Source organism: Oncorhynchus keta, chromosome 29 (genome assembly GCF_023373465.1).
Source record: "Oncorhynchus keta strain PuntledgeMale-10-30-2019 chromosome 29, Oket_V2, whole genome shotgun sequence".
In the NCBI taxonomy this organism is placed as follows: domain Eukaryota; kingdom Metazoa; phylum Chordata; class Actinopteri; order Salmoniformes; family Salmonidae; genus Oncorhynchus; species Oncorhynchus keta.
In genome coordinates this window covers 7,145,510-7,169,090 of record NC_068449.1, presented here as the reverse complement: position 1 = coordinate 7,169,090, position 23,581 = coordinate 7,145,510, and the positions used below count along the sequence as shown (strand labels likewise).

Below are 23,581 nucleotides of genomic sequence, written 5' to 3'. Positions count from 1 at the left end.
CTGGTGTGGAACACGACATGCAGCAGAAGGGAGAAAAACGACTCAAGTAGAAAATGGAGAAACTAAAAAAAACGGACATTACACGCGCCAAGTGAAGTACCGTTATAGAAGGTAAAGTAAAAACCCAAACCGGTCAGTACATCCATACCGGTAGTGAAATACGGTATACCACCCAGCCCTAGTACAGTACATCAGCTAAAATGAAATGTGTCAAAACGTCATGTTTGAGATTATGAAATTACATTTTATTGAAAACATGGAACATTTGGATTGCTGTTTGGCTTGCAAGGTCATCATATCATATAAAACAACCTGCAGTGATAAAAGTCTATACATATTTCAAACAATCAGCAAATAACCTGCAAGGTTGCACTCAGCAAGCCGTCACAGAGGGCAGCACTTGCTCGATGATATAACCACTCCAAAACAGCTGTGTAGATGTTTACATAGTAGAGATTTAGACAAACAGCGTGTGTCAGACGGACCGGTAAAGGAGAGGGGGAAGAGTGGCGGACGATGCGGACGGCTGTTACTATGTTCTGTCCAGGTGGGAAACCAGATCTGGCCCTGGCAGGTGGACCAGGCCGGGGAGCATGGGGCTCAGGTTTTTACTTCTCCCAGTCTGGGGACATGTCGAATTGGGCCACGGTCGGCTCACATTCCCCCAAAACCTTAGAGAGGCTCTGGGTCTCGGGTGTCACGTTAGAAAGGTTAGAACTATGTCCGCTGGAGTGACGTAGAAGAATGACTGGGTCGGGTTACGGGAGCCAGGATGACAGGGTTGTGAGACGATAAGGTGAAGTCTAAAGGAAAAACCTTCAGCTATAAGCAAATGGAATGTGGGTGTCACATTCTGACCTTTATTTCCTTTGTTTTGTCATTATTTAGTCTGGTCAGGGCATGAGTTGGGGTGGGTAGTCTATGTTTGTTTTTATATGATTTTGGGATTTCTATGTTTCGGCCTAGTATGGTTCTCAATCAGAGGCAGGTGTCATTAGTTGTCTCTGATTGAGAATCATACTTAGGTAGCCTGGCTTTCACTGTGTGTTTGTGGGTGTTTGTTTCCGTGTCTGTGTTTTTCACCACACGGTACTGTTTTGGGTTTCGTTCATTCCACGTTTATTGTTTTTGTATTCAGTTGTTCATGTGTACAATTTCTTATTAAAAGAACCATGGACACTTACCACGCCGCATATTGGTCCTCCGATCCTTCTCGCCTCTCCTCTTCAGAAGTAGAGGAGGAAATCCCTTACACTGGGACAAAGCTTTTTATTCATTGATGTGGACGTCAATTCAACATCTATTCCATGTTAGTTCAACGTAATTTCATTGAAATGATGTGAAAACAACGTTGCATCAATCAGTGTGTTTAGGGATGACTTGATGAAATTGATTCTTCCAATTATTGATAAAGAAACTGTTAAGAGACTGACTGTTAGAGCTGTTCAGGCTCCATGCATTGATGAGGAATTTAAAAATGGTTGAAAGAGATGGGGCAAAAGGAGTGGCTAATAAGTCCTGTTGCACATCTGACTGTCTGACTTACTGCAAATTGAGAAATTAAATAAAAAATAAATATTAATAAACTATATTATGAAGCCAATATCATTGATATAAAGAATGGTGGAAAAACAATTTGGAGTACTTTAAATGAAATTATTGGCAGAAAGACATTCAACTCCACCATTCATCGAATCAGATGGCTTAGTCACCGCCTTTAATTGTTACCATGTATTTGAATGATTACTTAATTTTAATGATTACTTCAAGGGGGAAAACTTAGGCAGGAAATGCCAACAAGGAACAGTGAGCCATCATACCTATGCATAAAAAAAATATTAATGAAAGAAAATCATTTTAAGTTAGAATTTTGTAAAACCTCCTGACATTGACAACTTAGATGGAAAGCTACTGAGGATGGTAGCTGACTCTATAGCCACTCCTGTCTGTCATATATTTAATCTGAGCCTAGAGGAAAGTGTTTGTCCTCAGGCCTGGAGGGAAGCCAAAGTCCTTCTGCCACCCAAGCAAACCGTTGGAAAAAATAGTGTTTGACCAAATACAATGGTATTTCTCTGTAAGCAAATTAACAAAATACTTTCAGCATGCTTATAGAGAAGGGCACTCAACATGTACTGCACTGACACAAATGACTGATGATTGGTTGACAGAAATTGATAATATATCTAATAGAACTCAGAGGGTTTTCTTTAATGGAAGCTTCTCTAATGTCAAACATGTAAAGTGTGGTGTACCGCAGGGCAGCTCTCTAGGCCCTCTACTCTTCTAATTTTACCATTAAACAAAGAATGTGTGTCCATGTATGCTGATGATTCAACCATATATGCATCAGCAACCACAGCTAATGAAGTCACTGAAACCCTTAACAAAGAGTTGCAGTCAGTTTTGGAATGGGTGGCCAGTAATAAGAGACAAAGGAATTCCACTGTCGTGTATACAGCTGATAACTATGCTCATGGAAATGTGAATACTTTGCAAATGAATGGCCGCTCATTCGAAAGAATTGCAATGTACCTATTTATGTGTGTATGTCTTTGCTGTCTCTCTGTTGAAAACACTCGATCCATCTACGGGGAGTAATTCAACACAAAGTATCTGGTTGTGTAAGTTTCTAGTTGTCCACCAGAGGTCACCATGTCCTTTGTAGCTGCAGAATGGTTCTTTCAGAGTACCACCCGGTGGTTCTCGGTCGAGTTTTACTAGACTAAAGTACTTAAACAGCTTCAGACTGAATGTTACTGTGTAGTCTTCTTCTTCTTCGTCTTCGAGAGAGTTTGAGTTTCTAACCATTTCGTACCTTTCAGCTCATGCTGTCTCATTTAAATTCCAACCATTTCAACGTGCAGCCACACTCCACGTTTTTCTGGTCCCGTAGATTGTAACCATTCGTGACGTCCGGTTCAACACCGTCCGCCTGCTTGGTCTACTGTAAATTTCATTAGGAGGGGTTTTATGCACTCTGGCAAAAGGGGGCGTTCCATGACGCCGACATAATGTCTGTGCTCACGTGGGTGTGGTCACTGACTGGGTAGTACGTTTATATGAAAAACAATTCTCATTTAGAAGGCTTACATCACATGTCATCTTCTCACAAATAGTTTCAAATTTAATCCTATAAGTTCCACAACATTTGGATGTAAACCTGACAACTGGGAAGTATATACATTTAGAGATACAGTTATGTTGTTACACCGTCCTTAATGAGATCCCAAAACAACAACTGATCTGACATAGTTGTTCTTTAAGTACCCACGGACCATTCCAACTGATTGGATTACAGAAATATTTGTTCATTATTCAACCTTTTGATGTTACTGTACTGCAAAGTCTCTCTGTGGTAACAAAGGGATTTTTAACTTCCATTTCTGCAAAGTGGGAGAGGGAGTTGTAGGTATTTACGACCATCATAAAACTGTGGTGAGAGAGAGAGGGGGGGGGGGGAATCTGGCACCTATGATCCTTACCCAAGAGGGCAAATCATGACACCATATAGCCAACTCCTTGGCATTAGGCGTATATGTGACTCTGATTTATCATTTGATGTACATGCCAAAGATTTATGTGAGTGATTCAAAACAAGAGGGTATACAGAAGAATTATTGGGCAATTGTCTTAATAGAGTAAGACAAACTGAGCAGAATGCATTATTGCAACCACGTCAAAGGAATCCCTCTCCTCCCTCAGAAACGTAGGTGTCCACATACAGTCCCATTTCAAGGTCGATCAAGGAAGTGGTTAATAGACATTGGCACATATTACACAAATGACCCCAGCTTTGGTAATGCATTAGTAGGTTCTAAATAGGCAGAACATTTAGGTAAGGACAGCATAATGTATTGGAATTGTGTGTCTATCTTTATTTGATGGTCATGTTTCCCCTACAGCGCCCTCTGCTGGGATCTCTTAATTGGGTCGATACTGACTGGGAATTTAAAATGATGCCCAACCTGTGAGATCTTGTTGTTTTGACATTGATTGTCATTGCCTTTCACTCTAAAGAAGGGCTCATACCCCAAAAATGTTTGTGCGTCAATAACAATATGTCAATTTAACTTTATTTACAGGAGGGCTGTCCTAATTCTGTTTTTTGGATGATATATGAGGATCCAGCACCCGATTTTAAGTTTATATAAGGTGGAGTCAAGGACGTTATTTATCTTTTCATGTGTGTATGTACTGACATGTACAGTTGAAGTCAGAAGTTCACATACACTTAGGTTTGAGTCATTAAAACATGTTTTTCAACCACTCCACAAATTTCTTAACAAACTATAGTTTTGGCAAGTTGGTTAAGACATCTACTGTGTGCATGACGCAAGTAATTTTTCCAACAGTTGTTTACAGACAGAAAATTCACTGTATCACAATTCCAGTGGGTCAGAGGTTTACATACACTAAGTTGACTGTGCCTTTAAACAGCTTGGAAAATTCCAGAAAATGATGTCATGGCTTTAGAAGTTTCTGATAGGCTAATTGACATAATTCGAGTCAATTGGAGGTGTACCTGTGGATGTATTTCAAGGCCTACCTTCAAACTCAGTGCATCTTTGCTTGATATCATGAGAAAATGGAGACCTCCACAAGTCTTATTCATCCTTGGGAGCAATTTACAAATGCCTGAAGGTAAAACATTCATCTGTACAAACAATAGTATGCGAGTATAAACACCATGGGACCACGCAGCCATCATACCGCTCAGGAAGGAGATGCGTTCTGTCTCCTAGAGATGAACGTACTTTGGTGCGAAAAGTGCAAGTCAATCCCAGAACAACAGCAAAGGACCTTGTGAAGATGCTGGAGGAAATAGGTACAAAAGTATCTATATCCACAGTAAAACAAGTCCTATATCGTCATAACCTAAAAGCCTGCTCAGCAAAGAAGAAGCCGCTGCTCCAAAACCGCCAAAAAGCAAGACTACAGTTTGCAACTGCACATGGGGACTAAAATTGTACTTTTTGGAGAAATGTCACCTGGTCTAATGAAACAAAAATAGAACTGTTTGGCCATAATGATCATCATTATGTTTGGAGGAAAAAGGGGGAGACTTGCACGCCGAAGAACACCATCCCAGCCGTGAAGCACGGGGGTGGCAGCATCATGTTGTGGGGGTGCTTTGCTGCAGGAAGGACATCTCAAGACGCTCGTCAGGAAATTAAGCTTGGTCGCAAATGGGTCTTCCAAGTGGACAATGACCCCAAGAATACTTCTAAAGTTGTGGCAAAATGGCTTAAGGACAACAAAGTCATTTTGACCCCACGGGGTGAGATCTTGCGTGGAGCCCCAGATCGAGGGAGATTATCAGTGGTCTTCTATGTCTTCCATTTTTAATAATTGCTCCCTTAGTTGATTTCTTCAAACCAAGCTGCTTACCTATTGCAGATTCAGTCTTCCCAGCCTGGTGCAGGTCTACAATATTGTTTCTGGTGTCCATTGACAGCTCTTTGGCATGGCCATAGTGGAGTTTGGAGTGTGATATTTTGAGGTTGTGGACAGGTGTCTTTTATACTGATAACAAGTTCAAACAGGTGCCATTAATACAGGTAACAAGTGGAGGACAGAGGAGCCTCTTAAAGAAGAAGTTACAGGTCTGTGAGAGCCAGAAATCTTGCTTGTTTGTAAGTGACCAAATACTTATCTTCCACCATAATTTGCAAATAAATTCATTAAAAATCCTACAATGTGATTTTCTGGATTTTTTTCTAATTTTATCTGGCATAGTTGAAATGTACCTATGATGAAAATTACAAGCCTCTCTCATCTTTTTAAGTGGAAGAACTTGCACAATTGGTGGCTGACTAAATACTTTTTTGCCCCATTGTATGTAAGCTTCCGACCCACTGGGAATGTGATGAAAGAAATAACAGCTGAAATAAATACTTCTCTCTACTATTATTATGACATTTCACATTCTTAATTTAAGTGGTGATCCTAACTGAACTAAGACAGGGAATTTTACTAGAATTTAGTGTCAGGAATTGTGAAAAACTGAGTTTAAATGTATTTGGCTACGGTGTATGTAAACTGCCCTGCCCTGCCTTTCTAAAATCTTCAAAAGCCAAGTTAACAAACAGATCCCCGACCATTTTGAATCCCACCGTATCTTCTCCACTATACAATCTGGTTACCAAGCTGGTCATGGGTGCACCTCAGCCACACTCAAAGTCCTAAATGATATCATAACCGCCATCATTTAAAAAAACAGTACTGTGCAGCCGTCTTCATCGACCTGGCCAAGGCTTTCGACTCTGTCAATCACCGCATTCTTATCGGCAGACTCAATAGCTTTGGTTTCTCAAGTGACTGCCTCGCCTGGTTCACCAACTGCTTCTCAGAGTTCAGTGTGTCAAATCAGAGGTCCAGTTGTCCAGACCTCTGGCAGTCTCTATGGGGGTGCCACAGGGTTCAATTCTCGGGCCGACTCTTTTCTCTATATATATCAGTGATGTCACTCTTGCTGCTGGTGATTCTCTGATCCCCCTCTACGCAGACGACACCAGTCTGTATACATTTGGCCCTTATTTGGACACTGTGTTAACAAACCTCCAAACGAGCTTCAATGCCGTACAACACTCCTTCCGTGGCCTCTAAATGCCGAACTAAATGCATGCTCTTCAACCGATTGTTAACCGCCTGACTAGCGTCACTACTCTGGATGGTTCTGACATAGAATATGTGAACAACTACAAATACTTAGGTGTCTGGTTAGACTGTAAACTCTCCTTCCAGACTCACATTAAGCATCTCCAATACAAAATTAAATCTAGAATCAGCTTCCTATTTTGCAACAAGGCCTCCTTCACTCATGATGCCAAACATACCCTCATAAAACTGACTGTTCTACCGATCCTTGACTTCGGGGATGTCATTTACAAAATAGCCTCCAACATTTTACTTTGCAAACTGAATGTAGTCTATCACAGTGCCATCCGTTTTGTCACCAAAGCCCCATATATTACCCACCACTGCGACCTGTATTCTCTCGTTGGCTGGCCCGCACTACATATTCGTAGCCAAACCCACAGCCACCAGATCATCAGTAAGTCTTTGCTGGGTAAAGCCCCGCCTTATCTCATCTCACTGGTCACCATAGCAACACCCAACCATAGCACTGCTCCAGCAGGTATAGTTCACTGGTCATCCCCAAAGCCAAAACTTCCTTTGGCTGCCTTTCCTTCCAGTTCTCTGCTGCCAATGATTGGAACGAATTGCAGAAATCACTGAAGCTGAAGTCTTACATTTCCCTCTCTAACTTTAAGTATCAGCTGTCTGAGCAGCTTACTAAATCGCTGTACCTGCACACAGCCAATCTGTAAATAGCACACCCATATTGTTATTTATCCTCTTGCTCTTGCACCACAGTATCTCTACTTGCACATCATAATCTGCACATCTGTCACTCCAGTGTTAATGCTAAATTGTAATTATTTTGCCTCTATGGCCTATTTATTGCCTTACCTCCTTTATCTTCTACATTTGCACACACTGTATATAGATCTTTCTATTGTGTTATTGACTGTACGTTTGTTATGTGTAACTCTGTGTTGTTGTTTTTGTCGCACTGCTTTGCTTTATCTTGGCCAGGTCACAGTTGTAAATGAGAACTTGTTCTCAACTGACCTACCTGGTTTAATAAAGGTGAAATACATTTATTTTTAATTACTATATGCAACCATATAGAATAGTATCAAGGCTATTGAAGCAAATTGCTGCATTTCTGATTCATTCTTGTTACATATACTTTAGTACAAGTCAATAAAGTGAAAAGGTGTTATTCTTTTTCTATAATGAAATACTGATTTTTGTGAAAAATCATTCAAACCTCAAAGAAAAACATTTATCATTTATGTAATTCCATATGTATATTGGTGTTTGATTCGACATTTTGAACATTGAGATATTAAATAAATGATAGAGAAGAAGCATAGAATATCTGTAGAAAGACAGATAGCTGTGGAATGTGTTGGGCGGACGGGAGCAGAGCACTGTGTTGATACAGGGGAGACAGATGGACATCTGTGGATTAGGTGAAGGAGGGGTTGAGGTCAGGAGGTGAGGACAGGTCACCTGAAGGGAGTAGTAAGGGTTTGGGATCTTGTTACTCTTTTCCTGTTAAACCATACATGTAAGGATTGGAGAGAGGGAGTTTCTTAAGTAGGATCTATATAACTGTGTTGGAGAGAAAGGTTGGGTTGTCTGAATACAGCTGTACAGAACCTTTGGGAAGAATTAAACTTAGTTGAATCTTCTCTAGTGTCCGTGGGTTATTTACTCTGAAAAATAATCAGTGTGTTATGAGTGACAATGTATGCTTTCTGAGTGAGAATTGTTGCCAGTGTTATGGTCGAACAAGCTTAGTTAAACACAAGTATTAAGGGTTTTGGTGGTTTTAGATTCTGGGTTCTGACTTCTCAAACTTGAAACATTGTTATACTAGAGACATGATACATCAGAAGGAATACTATAGTATCTGAGGGGTGATAGAACCTGGTTTTTACATCAGAAGTTAATGGTTATCTGTAGGAGCCAGATGGCTTTGGAATGTGCTGACAAGAGGGGAGGCAGTCATATGATTGCTATAAGTGATACGGGTGGAGAGCTTTGGATTAGGCATCAAGGGGGTTGAGGTCAGGTCACCTTAAGGGAGGAGGACCGGTTTATTACCCCATCACTTTGTCTTCCTGTCAAACCATAAAAGATGTACGGGTTGGAGAGAAGGAGGAGTGCATCTAAATTGGAGTATATTTACTTGTGTTGGTGGAAACATGTCTCATAAACTTGGCTGAGCTTTAATAGTGTCTGTTGAGTTTTTGACTCTGAGAATAAGAACCTAAGAGTGGTTTGAGTGAGATTTAGAGGTGAGATTAACTGTTTGTCCAAGATACATGTTGGTAATGCAGTAATGTAGTGAAGTGTTTTGTTGGTAATGCAGACTGTGAAGTGTTTTGTTGGTAATGCAGTAATGTAGTGAAGTGTTTTGTTGGTAATTCAGACTGTGAAGTGTTTTGTTGGTAATGCAGTAATGTAGTGAAGTGTTTTGTTGGTAATTCAGACTGTGAAGTGTTTTGTTGGTAATGCAGTAATGTAGTGAAGTGTTTTGTTGGTAATGCAGTGTGTGAAGTATTTTGTTGGTAATGCAGACTGAAGTGTTTTGTTGGTAATGCAGTAATGTAGTGAAGTGTTTTGTTGGTAATTCAGACTGTGAAGTGTTTTGTTGGTAATGCAGTAATGTGAAGTGTTTTGTTGGTAATGCAGAATGTGAAGTGTTTTGTTGGTAATGCAGACTGTGAAGTGTTTTGTTGGTAATGCAGTAATGTGAAGTGTTTTGTTGGTAATGCGGAGTGTGTGAAGTGTTTTGTTGGTAATGCAGACTGTGAAGTGTTTTGAAAAAGTGGCTTCAGTATTGACCGATGCTTGTTAGCAATTTTTAAAAACATGGTACTGAATCATTTGGTATTGGAGATGAATGAGGTGGCAACCCCTAGTAATGGAAGGAGCAGTTTGTTTTTAACCCACAGATTGTGTGTGTGTGTGTGTGTGTGTGTGTGTGTGTGTGTGTGTGTGTGTGTGTGTGTGTGTGTGTGTGTGTGTGTGTGTGTGTGTGTGTGTGTGTGTGTGTGTGTGTGTGTGTGTGTGTGTGTGTGCGTGCGTGCGTGCGTGCGTGCGTGCGTGCGTGCGTGCGTGCGTGCGTGCGTGCGTGCGTGCGTGCGTGCGTGCGTGCGTTCTGTGTTGTGAAACCCAAGCGGCCGTGGGGATAACTAATTCATGGGCACACACACAAAAACACACACCTATACACACACCTATACATTCACAAACACACACCTATACAGTACATTGTGTTTGTGAATGTATATGTGTGTATAATGTCTGTTAATGTAGAGGTATGTCAAATTAAATCAAACTTTATCGGTCACATACACATGGTTAGCAGATGTTAATGCGAGTGTGTGTGTGTGTGTGTGTGTGTGTGTGTGTGTGTGTGTGTGTGTGTGTGTGTGTGTGTGTGTGTGTGTGTGTGTGTGTGTGTGTGTGTGTGTGTGTGTGTGTGTGTGTGTGTGTGTGTGTGTGTGTGTGTGTGCGCGTGTGTGTGTGTGTACATGAGAAATGGGATAACATGGTGGAACATTGTGGTCCGGTGACCCACTTGTAGAAGATTAAATGAAGCTCTACAGATGAGATCCAGTCGTATACTGTAGTACTACTACTACTACCCAACCAATGTCGTAGGGTTCCTCAAGCCTTTTATCTTAAGTACAGTATGTAGTAATATATTGTTAACTGTGGAAAGCCTGAGTAAACTGTTCCCAGATCTGTTTGTGCTCTTGGTCACAGATCCGTTTGCGCTCTTGCCAACATACACTCAGTGGCCATTTTAGTGAACCCCATTCACTAAAATGGTTCGCTCCTACAGACAGTGAGTCACGTGGCCGTAGCTTGCTTTATAAAGCAGGCAAACAGGCATCGAGGCATTCAGTTACTGTTCGATTGAATGGGCAAAACTAGTGATCTAAGCGACTTTGAGCATGGTATGATCCTCAGTGCCAGGCACGACAGTTCCAGTATCGCAGAAACAGCCGGCCTCCTGGGCTTTTCACGTACGACAGTGTCTAAGGGTTTACAGAGAATGGTGCGACAAACAAAACACATCCAGTCAGCTGCAGTCCTGTGGGCAAAAACAGCTTGAAGGAGAAGGAGAATGGCACGAATCGTGCCAGCTAACAGGCGGGCCACAAACAGGCAAATAACGGAGCTTATGAACAAAACTACTCAGTAATCTTCTCCGTAAAGACCGGGGGTCAAGCTGATGAACCAAACTACTCTGTAATCTCCTCCATAAAGACTGTGGGTCAGCCTGATGAACCAAACTACTCTGTAATCTCCTCCGTAAAGACCGGGGGTCAAGCTGATGAACCAAACTACTCAGTAATCTTCTCCGTAAAGACTGTGGGTCAGCCTGATGAACCCAACTACTCTGTAATCTCCTCCGTAAAGACCGGGGTCAAGCTGATGAACCAAACTACTCAGTAGTCTCCTCCATAAAGACTGTGGGTCAGCCTGATGAACAAAACTACTCTGTAATCTCCTCTGTAAAGACCGGGGGTCAAGCTGATGAACCAAACTACTCAGTAGTCTCCTCCTTATAGCCTAACTCTCACACACTCACATAAACACACACATTTCAACAAAACAAATATATATATTTTTTTTGTGTGTGATTACTGATCAATTCATATGTGCATTTAATTTTCTGTTTTAACAAAGCTTTTTATTTGGGTACTTATGTCTTGTAAATAATTTGTTTGTTTGCTGTGGTTTTTATATCAGTTCTTGTGCTTTCAACCACACCTGCACACCGTTTTTATTTATACATTTTTATCTGTATTGTTGTCTATCACTTGTTATCTTTGGTGTACATTGTTCTTTAAAGGATTTGGCGTAAGTAGCATGAGTCCATGGCCAACGAGTCCTGGTGTCAACGGTACAGACTGGTGGCAGTGGTGTAATGGTTTGGGGATTATTTTCCTTGCACACGTTCGGTCCCTTGATACCAATTGAGCAACGTTTCCGAGCCCCGAGGCTGTTCTGGAGGCAAAGGGGAGTCCTACCCAGTACTAGATGGGTGTACCTAATAAACTGGCCACTGAGTGTCTCACTTCTCTGTTATAAAAAGTATGCAAATAAAAGGCACCAAACACACAGGGTTGGTTACCTCCTGAGGTCCCTTGTGTCTCTACCAACCGAGGTCAACCAGCCCATAGTTTTAACGTTCCTGTGTTTGGAATCATTTACTAACCACATGACATCTTGAGTCCCTGGTGCCAATAGGGTCGTTTAAAATGAGGAATGAATTCAGTGAGGTTTGCGAGTGTTTTGGTTGATTTTAATCATGTATTTGTGTTGTTGAAATGTAGTTTATATGTGCTGTAGGTTGTTTTGGTTGATTTTAATCATGTATTTGTGTTGTTGAAATGTAGTTTATATGTGCTTGTAGGTTGTTTTGGTTGATTTTAATCATGTATTTGTGTTGTTGAAATGTAGTTTATATGTGCTGTAGGTTGTTTTGGTTGATTTTAATCATGTATTTGTGTTGTTGAAATGTAGTTTATATGTGCTGTAGGTTGTTTTGGTTGATTTTAATCATGTATTTGTGTTGTTGAAATGTAGTTTATATGTGCTTGTAGGTTGTTTTGGTTGATTTTTTTATTTCATTCATTTGATTTGAGCATTTTTTGTTGTCAGGGCACCATTCAGAATGAGTCTCAATTGGCCACCGTGAATAAATAAAAGGTAAAACAAAGAAATAACAAATCCATTGCTGTATGCTGTCATTGTCAAGACAAACATTTTTAGCATGAAAATGGTGGAAAAGGAGTTGGCATGATGGCACAAACAGACTGGCACTCAAACATAAATGTAAGTCATTTCGCCTTATTACAATCATAGGCAGTATTATTCAGAGAGACTTCAAATCATAGACAAGCAGAGCGTAAGTCTGGTATCTAATATCTATGTCAAAGACAGTTCCATTTTGACAGTCAGGACAGCAGGCCACAGAGCAGCTGTGGTGCCTGTACATATAACTTAATTTCTCCTCTGGGCTCTGGTGTAACCTGAGAATCTGTTCTCTCATAAATAAGGGGTCATCATGTCCGCATGTGGGCGCGGGCAGAATAATGTGACAGTTAACGCGCCTAAAACCTGATGGGAGCTAGAGGAGGACCACGGGGCTTTCAAGGAAGATCGACTGGACATTTTAAACCAAGATGTAGAATATATATACACACACGCACACACACACACACACACACACACACACACACACACACACACACACACACACACACACACACACACACACACAGAGAGAAGCATGAAGACCTGGTGGACAGAGGGAGAAGCATGAAGACCTGGTGGACAGAGGGAGAAGCATGAAGACCTGGTGGACAGAGGGAGAAGCATGAAGACCTGGTGGACAGAGGGAGAAGCATGATGACCTGGTGGACTGAGGGAGAAGCATGATGACCTGGTGGACAGAGGGAGAAGCATGATGACCTGGTGGACAGAGGGAGAAGCATGAAGACCTGGTGGACAGAGGGAGAAGCATGAAGACCTGGTGGACAGAGGGAGAAGCATGAACACCTGGTGGACAGAGGGAGAAGCATGAAGACCTTGTGGACAGAGGGAGAAGCATGAAGACCTGGTGTACAGAGGGAGAAGCATGAAGACCTGGTGGACAGAGGGAGAAGGTGGATAGAGAGAGAAGCATGAAGACCTGGTGGATAGAGAGATAAGGTGGATAGAGAGAGAAGCATGAAGACCTGGTGGACAGAGGGAGAAGCATGAAGACCTGGTGGACAGAGGGAGAAGCATGAAGACCTGGTGGATAGAGAGAGAAGGTGGATAGAGAGAGAAGCATGAAGACCTGGTGGACAGAGGGAGAAGCATGAAGACCTGGTGGACTGAGGGAGAAGCATGAAGACCTGGTGGACAGAGGGAGAAGCATGATGACCTGGTGGACAGAGGGAGAAGCATGAACACCTGGTGGACAGAGGGAGAAGCATGAAGACCTGGTGGACTGAGGGAGAAGCATGAAGACCTGGTGGACAGAGGGAGAAGCATGAAGACCTGGTGGACTGAGGGAGAAGCATGAAGACCTGGTGGACAGAGGGAGAAGCATGAAGACCTGGTGGACTGAGGGAGAAGCATGAAGACCTGGTGGACAGAGGGAGAAGCATGAAGACCTGGTGGACAGAGGGAGAAGCATGAAGACCTGGTGGACTGAGGGAGAAGCATGAAGACCTGGTGGACTGAGGGAGAAGCATGAAGACCTGGTGGACTGAGGGAGAAGCATGAAGACCTGGTGGACAGAGGGAGAAGCATGAAGACCTGGTGGACTGAGGGAGAAGCATGAAGACCTGGTGGACTGAGGGAGAAGCATGAAGACCTGGTGGACTGAGGGAGAAGCATGAAGACCTGGTGGACTGAGGGAGAAGCATGAAGACCTGGTGGACTGAGGGAGAAGCATGAAGACCTGGTGGACAGAGGGAGAAGCATGAAGACCTGGTGGACAGAGGGAGAAGCATGAAGACCTGGTGGACTGAGGGAGAAGCATGAAGACCTGGTGGACAGAGGGAGAAGCATGAAGACCTGGTGGACTGAGGGAGAAGCATGAAGACCTGGTGGACAGAGGGAGAAGCATGAAGACCTGGTGGACTGAGGGAGAAGCATGAAGACCTGGTGGACTGAGGGAGAAGCATGAAGACCTGGTGGACAGAGGGAGAAGCATGAAGACCTGGTGGACAGAGGGAGAAGCATGAAGACCTGGTGGACAGAGGGAGACTGAGGGAGAAGCATGAAGACCTGGTGGACTGAGGGAGAAGCATGAAGACCTGGTGGACAGAGGGAGAAGCATGAAGACCTGGTGGACTGAGGGAGAAGCATGAAGACCTGGTGGACTGAGGGAGAAGCATGAAGACCTGGTGGACTGAGGGAGAAGCATGAAGACCTGGTGGACAGAGGGAGAAGCATGAAGACCTGGTGGACTGAGGGAGAAGCATGAAGACCTGGTGGACAGAGGGAGAAGCATGAAGACCTGGTGGACAGAGAGAGAAAACAGAACAAGGTGTTCTCTAAAGCTTTTCATCACATTCGGCCCCTGTGGGCCCTGTTCATCTAACTTCATGGGGGAAGGTCTGTGCAAAATAACTGGGGGACATTTTATGTCACTGAAGCAGTAACAGGACAGAATGAATGTTCAAAGTCTGGTTTGATCATATGAATGTACTGTAGATAAGTCAGTAGGTAAATAGCCTTGGCTTGTGTGAGCCGGAAGAGCTCATAGGAGCAGGAGCCTGTTTCTGCAGCGTGAGGCAGCTTGATGTACAAGTACCCACCCTGGACAACAGGATGCTAGTAAACTCATCAAAAAAAGAAACATCCTCTCACTGTCAACTGCGTTTATTTTCAGCAAACTTAACATGTGTACATATTTGTTTGAATATAACAAGATTCAACAACTGAGACATAAACTGAACAAGTTCCAAAGACGTGACTATGGAATAATGTGTCAAACCCAAAAGTTACAGTCAGTATCTGGTGTGGCCACCAGCTGCATTAAGTACTGCACTGCATCTCCTCCTCATGGACTGCACCAGATTTGCCAGTTCTTGCTGTGAGATGTTACCCCACTCTTTCACCAAGGCACCTGCAAGTTCCCGGACATTGCAAAATTGGAAAATAGTTGGGAAGAGATTTTCGATGTACCCATTCCATGGCACATGGTTTATGAATTGATACGCAAAACAACCGCGGATTCAAAACTTCACATTTTTCAATATAAATTACTATACAAAATTATTGCAACTAATAGAATGTTATATATATGGGGGATACAATCTTCCCAGCTCTGCAGATTCTGCTGTGAGGAGGCAGAGTCATTAGATCATTTATTTTGGTATTGTCCATATGTAGCTCATTTTTGGTCACAGGTCCAGGAATGGCTGAAGAATTGCAACATTTGCCTGGAACTAACAATACAGACAGCAATACTGGGTGATTTGAAAAGCCATAGTCAATCAATCAATAATATAATTATTATTTTAGCAAAAAAAAATATTTTTAATTTACAATCTGTAGAAGCTATGAGAATAGGAAGGTTAAATTCCTTTGTGAAGCATCACAGCACAGTTGAAAAATATATGGCAAGTAGAAATCCGAAATGGATGATGTTGAGAGACAGATGGGAGGGGTTGAGTGGAGCTGAAGGGTGGGACTAATAACAAGATAAACAATGTAGGGCATAAGGGATCTGTAGAATGTATATAGGTTCGGAGCTTTTGTGAAATAGCATAGTTACAAATAGAAACTGGATGGACATCAGAAATAGAGGAAGGACTAAGAACAAACAAGAGAGAACTATTGTAAAGTAGACTGTGTCTGTAAAATGTGTATAAGATGTATGGATTGAAGGTAGAAGCAGAAGTGTTTTTTAGTTTACTCCAATTGGGGGATCGGCGGAAGGGTTTGCGGGGAATAATAATAAAGGTATATTCTTTAAAAAGGTATGTATGTCTATATAGGTATGTGTATGTATATATGTGTATATGTATGCATGCGTGTATGGATATATATATTTACCCCAAAAATATGGGGGATTGGAAATGATGCAGACAATTACATTGGAAGCAACATTCATGAGGGAGGAGGATGTCTTCCCTGTAACGCACAGCATTGAGATTGTCTGTAATGACAATAAACTCTGTCCGATGATGCTGTGACACACCGCCCCAGACGATGGACCCTCCACCTCCAAATCGATCCCGCTCCAGAGTACAGGCCTCGGTGTAACACTCATTCCTTCAAGGATAAACGCGAAGGACGATCAACTGTCCATCCTGTCTCCTTGTAGCGCTGTCTTAGGCGTCTCACAGTACGGACATTGCAATTTATTGCCCTGGCCTCATCTGCAGTCCTCATGCCTCCTTGCAACATGCCTAAGGCACGTTCACACAGATGAGCAGGGACTCTGGGCATCTTTCTTTTGGTGTTTGTCAGAATCAGTAGAAAGGCCTCTTTAGTGTCCTAATATTTCAGAACTGTGACCTTTATTTTTTTATTTATTTAACCTTCATTTAACTAGGCAAGTCAGTTAAGAACAAATTCTTATTTTCAATGACGGCCTAGGAACAGTGGGTTAACTGGTCTAGGAACAGTGGGTTAACTGGGGCAGAATGACAGATTTGTACCCTGTCAGCTCGGGGATTTGAACTTGCAACCTTCCGGTTACTAGTCCAACGCTCTAACCACTAGGCTACCCTGCCGCCCCATTTGTAAGCTGGTAGTGTCTTAACGACCGTTCCACAGATGCATGTTCATTCATTGTTTATGGTTCATTGAACAAGAATGGGAAACAGTGTATTAACCCTTTATGATGAATATCTGTGAAGTTATTTGGATTTTTACGAATTATCTTTGAAAGACGGGGTCCTGAGAAAGGGCTGTTTCTTTTTTTGCTGAGTGTATATCATAGTTCCTTACCCCCAATCTTTCTCCTTAATGATGAGTGCCAAGCAGGGCCTTATACCCCCAATCTCTCTCCTTAATGCCGAGTATCAAGCAGGGCCTTATACCCCCAATCTCTCTCCTTAATGCGGAGTGCCAAGCAGAGCCTTACCCCCAATCTCTCTCCTTAATGCTGAGTGTCAAGCAGGGCCTTACCCCCAATCTCTCTCCTTAATGCCGAGTATCAAGCAGGGCCTTATACCCCCAATCTCTCTCCTTAATGCGGAGTGCCAAGCAGAGCCTTACCCCAATCTCTCTCCTTAATGCTGAGTATCAAGCAGGGCCTTACCCCCAATCTCTCTCCTTAATGCCGAGTGTCAAGCAGGGCCTTACCCCCAATCTCTCTCCTTAATGCTGAGTGTCAAGCAGGGCCTTACCCCCAATCTCTCTCCTTAATGATGAGTGCCAAGCAGGGCCTTATACCCCCAATCTCTCTCCTTAATGCCGAGTATCAAGCAGGGCCTTATACCCCCAATCTCTCTCCTTAATGCAGAGTGCCAAGCAGAGCCTTACCCCCAATCTCTCTCCTTAATGATGAGTGCCAAGCAGGGCCTTATACCCCCAATCTCTCTCCTTAATGCCGAGTATCAAGCAGGGCCTTATACCCCCAATCTCTCTCCTTAATGCGGAGTGCCAAGCAGAGCCTTACCCCAATCTCTCTCCTTAATGCTGAGTATCAAGCAGGGCCTTACCCCCAATCTCTCTCCTTAATGCTGAGTGTCAAGCAGGGCCTTACCCCCAATCTCTCCCCTTAATGCGGAGTGCCAAGAAAAGACCCATCTGGTCTAATTTTTTGTGTCTTTGGCCAAGCCTGAAACAGACAAAAGGCTATGTTCCAATAGCCAATAGCTATACTAGAATATAGCACTTAGTATGAGGCAACCCACTGGGCATCCATTCTAAGTACATTGGAAAGTAGCCAAAATCTAGCTCCTTAAGAAAAAAGGTGTCCATTACCACATTACCCATGCTCCTCCACATTACCCATGCTCCTCCACATTACCCATGCTCCTCCACTATCTCTATGCCACCTTTATGTACAACTCCAGGTGAATTGGACTGGCCAAAGAGCTGGTCAAAAGGAGCCAAGAGAGAGAGAGAGAGAGAGAGATGAGTGACACAATCCCCTGAGGCAGTGGTAATCTTTCAGCAGATTGCCCTGTGGGTAATGTGGTGGTCATTTTCCTGGTGGAAAAGCTGTCACGGACATAACAACATCAAGACAACACAGATAGCAAGACAGGAAGTGATTATTCCCGAAAGGAAATCAACCGAAAAACAGTTGATCAAGCTAAACACATCGATGGTTTGTGAATATATTGCGAAGGTACTGTTTGTTGTTCGGCTACTTTGGTCTAGGAGCGACACAAGGGATGAGTTAGAGATCGAATTACAATGAGCTGTCTCTGTGTTGTTACAGTGTGGAGGAGAGGAACACACACCACACACGCACGTCTCTCACACACACAAACCGACAGCAACACACACGCAAATGTATCTGTCTGTTGTGTTATGTAAACGTAGCATGTCGTTTGCTTAGTTTAGCATCGGGCTCAGTGACGATTAGCAGGGCTGCGGGCCCATACTTAAACACACACACACACACACACACACACACACACACACACACACACACACACTCTGCTGATGCACTCAAACCAGGGTCATACAACAACAGTTGGGCTGTACTTCTATAAGCAGAAACAACGTCTCCCTGTTATTGCAAAGTGCTATACACTGTAACAGGGCTGTTTTCCCTTCTGCTTAGAATGTAGATTAAAACAACACGAGGTAGTCATCTGGATGAAACCTCAGACATTTCATATTTGCAAAGTCCAAAGAGTTAAGTGAATAACATAATGGTGACTAAAAGTTTTCTGATGACATAAGCATCAGTGGAAATGTACTGATAGTGGTGATTTCAGCATAACATTGGTACGACCCTGATCCAACCCTGGTTGACTAGCCAAAAACTCATATCCGTTTAGTCAGCGGGTAATCAGTGCTCCCATGAAGGCAGAGCTTTAGTTAACAGGGCTTTAGTTAAGGTCAAACCCATCGAGGCAGGGCTTTAGTTAACAGGGCTTTAGTTAAGGTCAAACCCATCGAGGCAGAGCTTTAGTTAACAGGGCTTTAGTTAAGGTCAAACCCATTCAGGCAGGGCTTTAGTTAAGGTCAAACCCATTGAGGCAGAGCTTTAGTTAACAGGGCTTTAGTTAAGGTCAAACCCATCGAGGCAGGGCTTTAGTTAACAGGGCTTTAGTTAAGGTCAAACCCATTGAGGCAGGGCTTTAGTTAAGGTCAAACCCATCGAGGCAGAGCTTTAGTTAACAGGGCTTTAGTTAAGGTCAAACCCATTCAGGCAGGGCTTTAGTTAAGGTCAAACCCATTGAGGCAGAGCTTTAGTTAACAGGGCTTTAGTTAAGGTCAAACCCATCGAGGCAGGGCTTTAGTTAACAGGGCTTTAGTTAAGGTCAAACCCATTGAGGCAGGGCTTTAGTTAAGGATAAAGGCCTTCCCGCCTTTGGGAACAACACCCATTGTTAGGGCAGAGGTGTGCATCTCTTCATTATATACAGATCTCTGGTGTAAATGGGGAGGTGCACACATCACAGAACACCAAAAATACAACATGAGAACAAGCGGAAAAACTGTCATAAGAAAACAAAAAATAACTAAACCGTGATTATTTCGATGCAGGCATTTGAAAAACATACATTTGCTTTAGTGAAGGACAAACCCATCAAGGCAGGGCTTAAGATAGGGCACTTGCAGCGCCAGGGTAGTGGGTTCGATTCCCATGGGGGACCAGTATGAAAAAATGAAAAAACAATGTCTCTCTGGATGAGAGCATCTGCTAAATGACTAAAATGTCAATGTAAAATATAGTTAACAGGGCTTTAGTTAGGACAAACCCATCAAGGCAGGGCTTTAGATAGGGCACTTGCAACGCCAGGGTAGTGGGTTCGATTCCCATGGGGGACCAGTATGAAAAAAATGAAAAAACAATGTCACTCTGGATGAGAGCATCTGCTAAATGACTAAAATGTCAATGTAAAATATAGTTAACAGGGGTTTGTTAGGGACAAACCCATCAAGGCAGGGCTTTAGTTAACAGGGCTTTAGTTTGCAGGGCTTTAGTTAACAGGGCTTTAGTTAGCAGGGATTTAGTTAATAGGATATATCACTAACCTCACCTACCATGCAATAGTGAACAAACTGCAACATTTTACAATATTTACATTGACAATATCAGCCATCTACTGTTTGCCTTTGCCTTTGTCCCTATTCTCAAATTAGCCTTGAACCAAACGTGTGTCCAATTGTAGGAAAGGGTGGTACTTGGTAGGAAAGGGTAGCTTTGAATGAGTCTAGATTAGAATATCACGGCTGTAAAAGAAACGGATGCATCTCATAATGAACGATAGGAGTGTTTGTTTGGTGTGGAAACAAGATAGCACAACGCTTTCACCCCCATACTAACTGGTAGGATTGCAGAGCACAGAGGCGAGTGTTAGCGCACAGGCTAACATCTAGTTTACTTTCTGATTCTGCCCGTTGGTAGAGTGACCGTCACCTTCACCACAGACAGACTGAGTGAGGTCTGAGGTTGGCAACGATGGGAACTACTGACCACAGACTAGTCTGGACAACTCCACCAGACGCTATTATGAGCATTTACCTCAGAGTAGGTAGTTATTCCTCACGTGCTAATGCTAAAGACTATAACAAACCAATAACAAAAAACACACACACTTAAACTTTAGCCTAGCCTTCAGCGCTAGAAACTTGCAAAACAACTCACATTTACCTCCCTCATAGAGGCTTATGCTAATGCAGATACAACTAAAACACACGTTAGATATCCTAGCCGCAATAAGCCTTAGTATTCACTGCAACAACAAAAAAACAACTGTCCTAACAGTTAAAACAACTCGTGTCAAAATGACTGTGAGTCTACATAACTGCAACTGAGGCAGTCTGACAGTGGTTGTGTTACTGCTGTGGGATCGGTATCGACGGATGAGATGTAATGCCCCTGGGGACTCGCTCCGTTCCACAGAGATAGAAATCAGGGTGTAGCGTGGGGAGCGTTAATCCTATAGAATACAATTAAAATGGGGCTGGATATATTGGCATACTACAGCTGAAGTCGGAAGTTTACATACACCTTAGCCAAACACATTTAAACATTCCTTGTCTTAGGTCAGTTAGGATCACCACTTTATTTTAAGAATGTGAAATGTCAGAATAATAGTAGGGAGAATGATTTATTTCAGCTTTTATTTCTTTCATCACATTCCCAGTGGGTCAGAGGTTTACATACACTCAATAAGTATTTGGTAGTATTGCCTTTAAATTGTTTAACTTGAGTCAAATGTTTCAGGTAGCCTTCCACAAGCTTCCCACAATAAGTTGGGTGAATTTTGGACCATTCCTCCTGACAGAGCTGGCAAAGTCAAGGTATTGGAGTGGCCGTCACAAAGCCCTGAGTCAGGTTTGTTGGCCTCCTTGCTGACACACACTTTTTCAGTTCTACCCACAAATGTTATACGGGATTGAGGTCAGGGCTTTGTGATGGCCACTCCAATACCTTGACTTTGTTGTCTTTAAGCCATTTTGCCACAACTTTGGAACTATGCTTGGGGTCATTGTCCATTTGGAAGACCCATTTGCGACCAAGCTTTAACTTTCTGACTGATGTTTTGAGATGTTGCGTCAATATATCCACGTAATTTTCCTGCTTCATGATGCCATCTATTTTGTGAAGTGCACCAGCCCTCCTGCAGCAAAGCACCCCCACAACATGATTCTGCCACCACCATGCTTCATGGTTGGAATGGTGTTCTTCGGCTTGCAAGCCTTCCCCCTTTTTCCTCCCAACATAACAATGGTCATTATGGCCAAACAGTTCTATTTTTGTTTCATCAGACCAGAGGACATTTCTCCAAAAAGATTTTTTTTAAATTCCCCATGTGCAGTTGCAAACCGTAGTCTGTCTTTTTTTATGGTGGTTTTGGCTTCTTCCTTGCTGAGTGGCCTTTCAGGTTATGTCGATATAGGACTCATTTTACTGTAGATATAGATACTTTTGTACCTGTTTCCTCCAGCGTCTTCACAAGGTGCTTTGCTGTTGTTCTGAGATTGATTTGCACTTTTCGCACCAATGTACGTTCATCTCTAGGAGACAGAACGTGTCTCCTTCCTGAGCGGTATGACGGCTGCGTGGTCCCATGGTGTTATACTTACGTACTATGAGGGTTCTAGTTCTCATCAACATGTATAGTATAATTACTCATACTGTACAGTACTGTGAGGGTTCTAGTTCTCATCAACATGTATAGTATAATTACTCATACTGTACAGTACTGTGAGGGTTCTAGTTCTCATCAACATGTATAGTATAATCACTCATACTGTACAGTACTGTGAGGGTTCTAGTTCTCATCAACATGTATAGTATAATCACTCATACTGTACAGTACTGTGAGGGTTCTAGTTCTCATCAACATGTATAATATAATCACTCATACTGTACAGTACTGTGAGGGTTCTAGTTCTCATCAACATGTATAATATAATCACTCACACTGTACAGTACTGTGAGGGTTCTAGTTCTCATCAACATGTATAATATAATCACTCATACTGTACAGTTCTCATCAACATGTATAGTATAATCACTCGTACTGTACAGTACTGTTAGGGTTCTAGTTCTCCCTCTCTGTTTGCATTTGGCCACAAGTTCTCATCCACATTACATCTTATGTCTTCTCTGGTGATGCATCTTGGGAAGGATCTTCTGGAATGTCTAATCCAACCCTGTCAGTCTTCAGGAGAAGTGTCTCCACACCCTGTCAGTCTTCAGGAGAAGTGTCTCCACACCCTGGCGGTCTTCAGGAGAAGTGTCTCCACACCCTGCATTCATTGCATTCAGTAAGGACATCTGGTCATGTGGATGGTGGTCATAAACCTTCCTCCTCCACGCAGAGAAAAACTCCTCTATGGGATTTAGGTAGGGGGAGTATGGAGGCAGGAATAGTACTGATATCCTGGGATGTGCAGCAAACCAGTCTGTGACTGCAGCAGAGTGGTGGAATGATCCCACACAACAACGAAGGTAGGGGAGTTTCTTGACCCTTTCCTCCACTGACACAAGTCGATTATGCAGGTCATCCAGAACATAAATGAGCCTCTCTGTATTGTAGGGGCCAATGAGTAGTTTGTGTAACAACAAACCATCATTGGACAGTGCTGCACACATTGTGGTGTTAGTCCCTCTCTGGCCAGGGACATCCACGGTTGCTCTCTGTCCAATCACATTTCTTCCCCTGTGGCATTTTTTCCCCAGTTTGAATCTCCATTACTCTCTAAAATACAGTAAATCCACAGTTTTACACTACTTTACATTATGCACAGCTGTGTATGTACCCTGTTTGGTTATTAAACAGACATATTACCTGGACATGTTGATACCTGAGTTCTTTCACACGTTCAC

General features: G+C 42.8%; 1 protein-coding gene and 1 long non-coding RNA gene across 9 annotated transcripts in view; both read left to right on the top strand.

Annotated features, from left to right (window-relative positions):
- The window catches only part of LOC118362260 (calcipressin-3-like), a 96,726-nt gene that overhangs the window by 49,491 nt on the left and 23,654 nt on the right, over positions 1-23,581 (top strand). The gene's annotated exons all lie outside the window — the stretch shown is intronic.
- Positions 9,567-12,417, top strand: LOC127913563 (uncharacterized). The gene is made up of 3 exons (XR_008086047.1): positions 9,567-11,949; positions 12,014-12,139; positions 12,204-12,417. It is a non-coding gene; the product is annotated as an uncharacterized LOC127913563 (long non-coding RNA).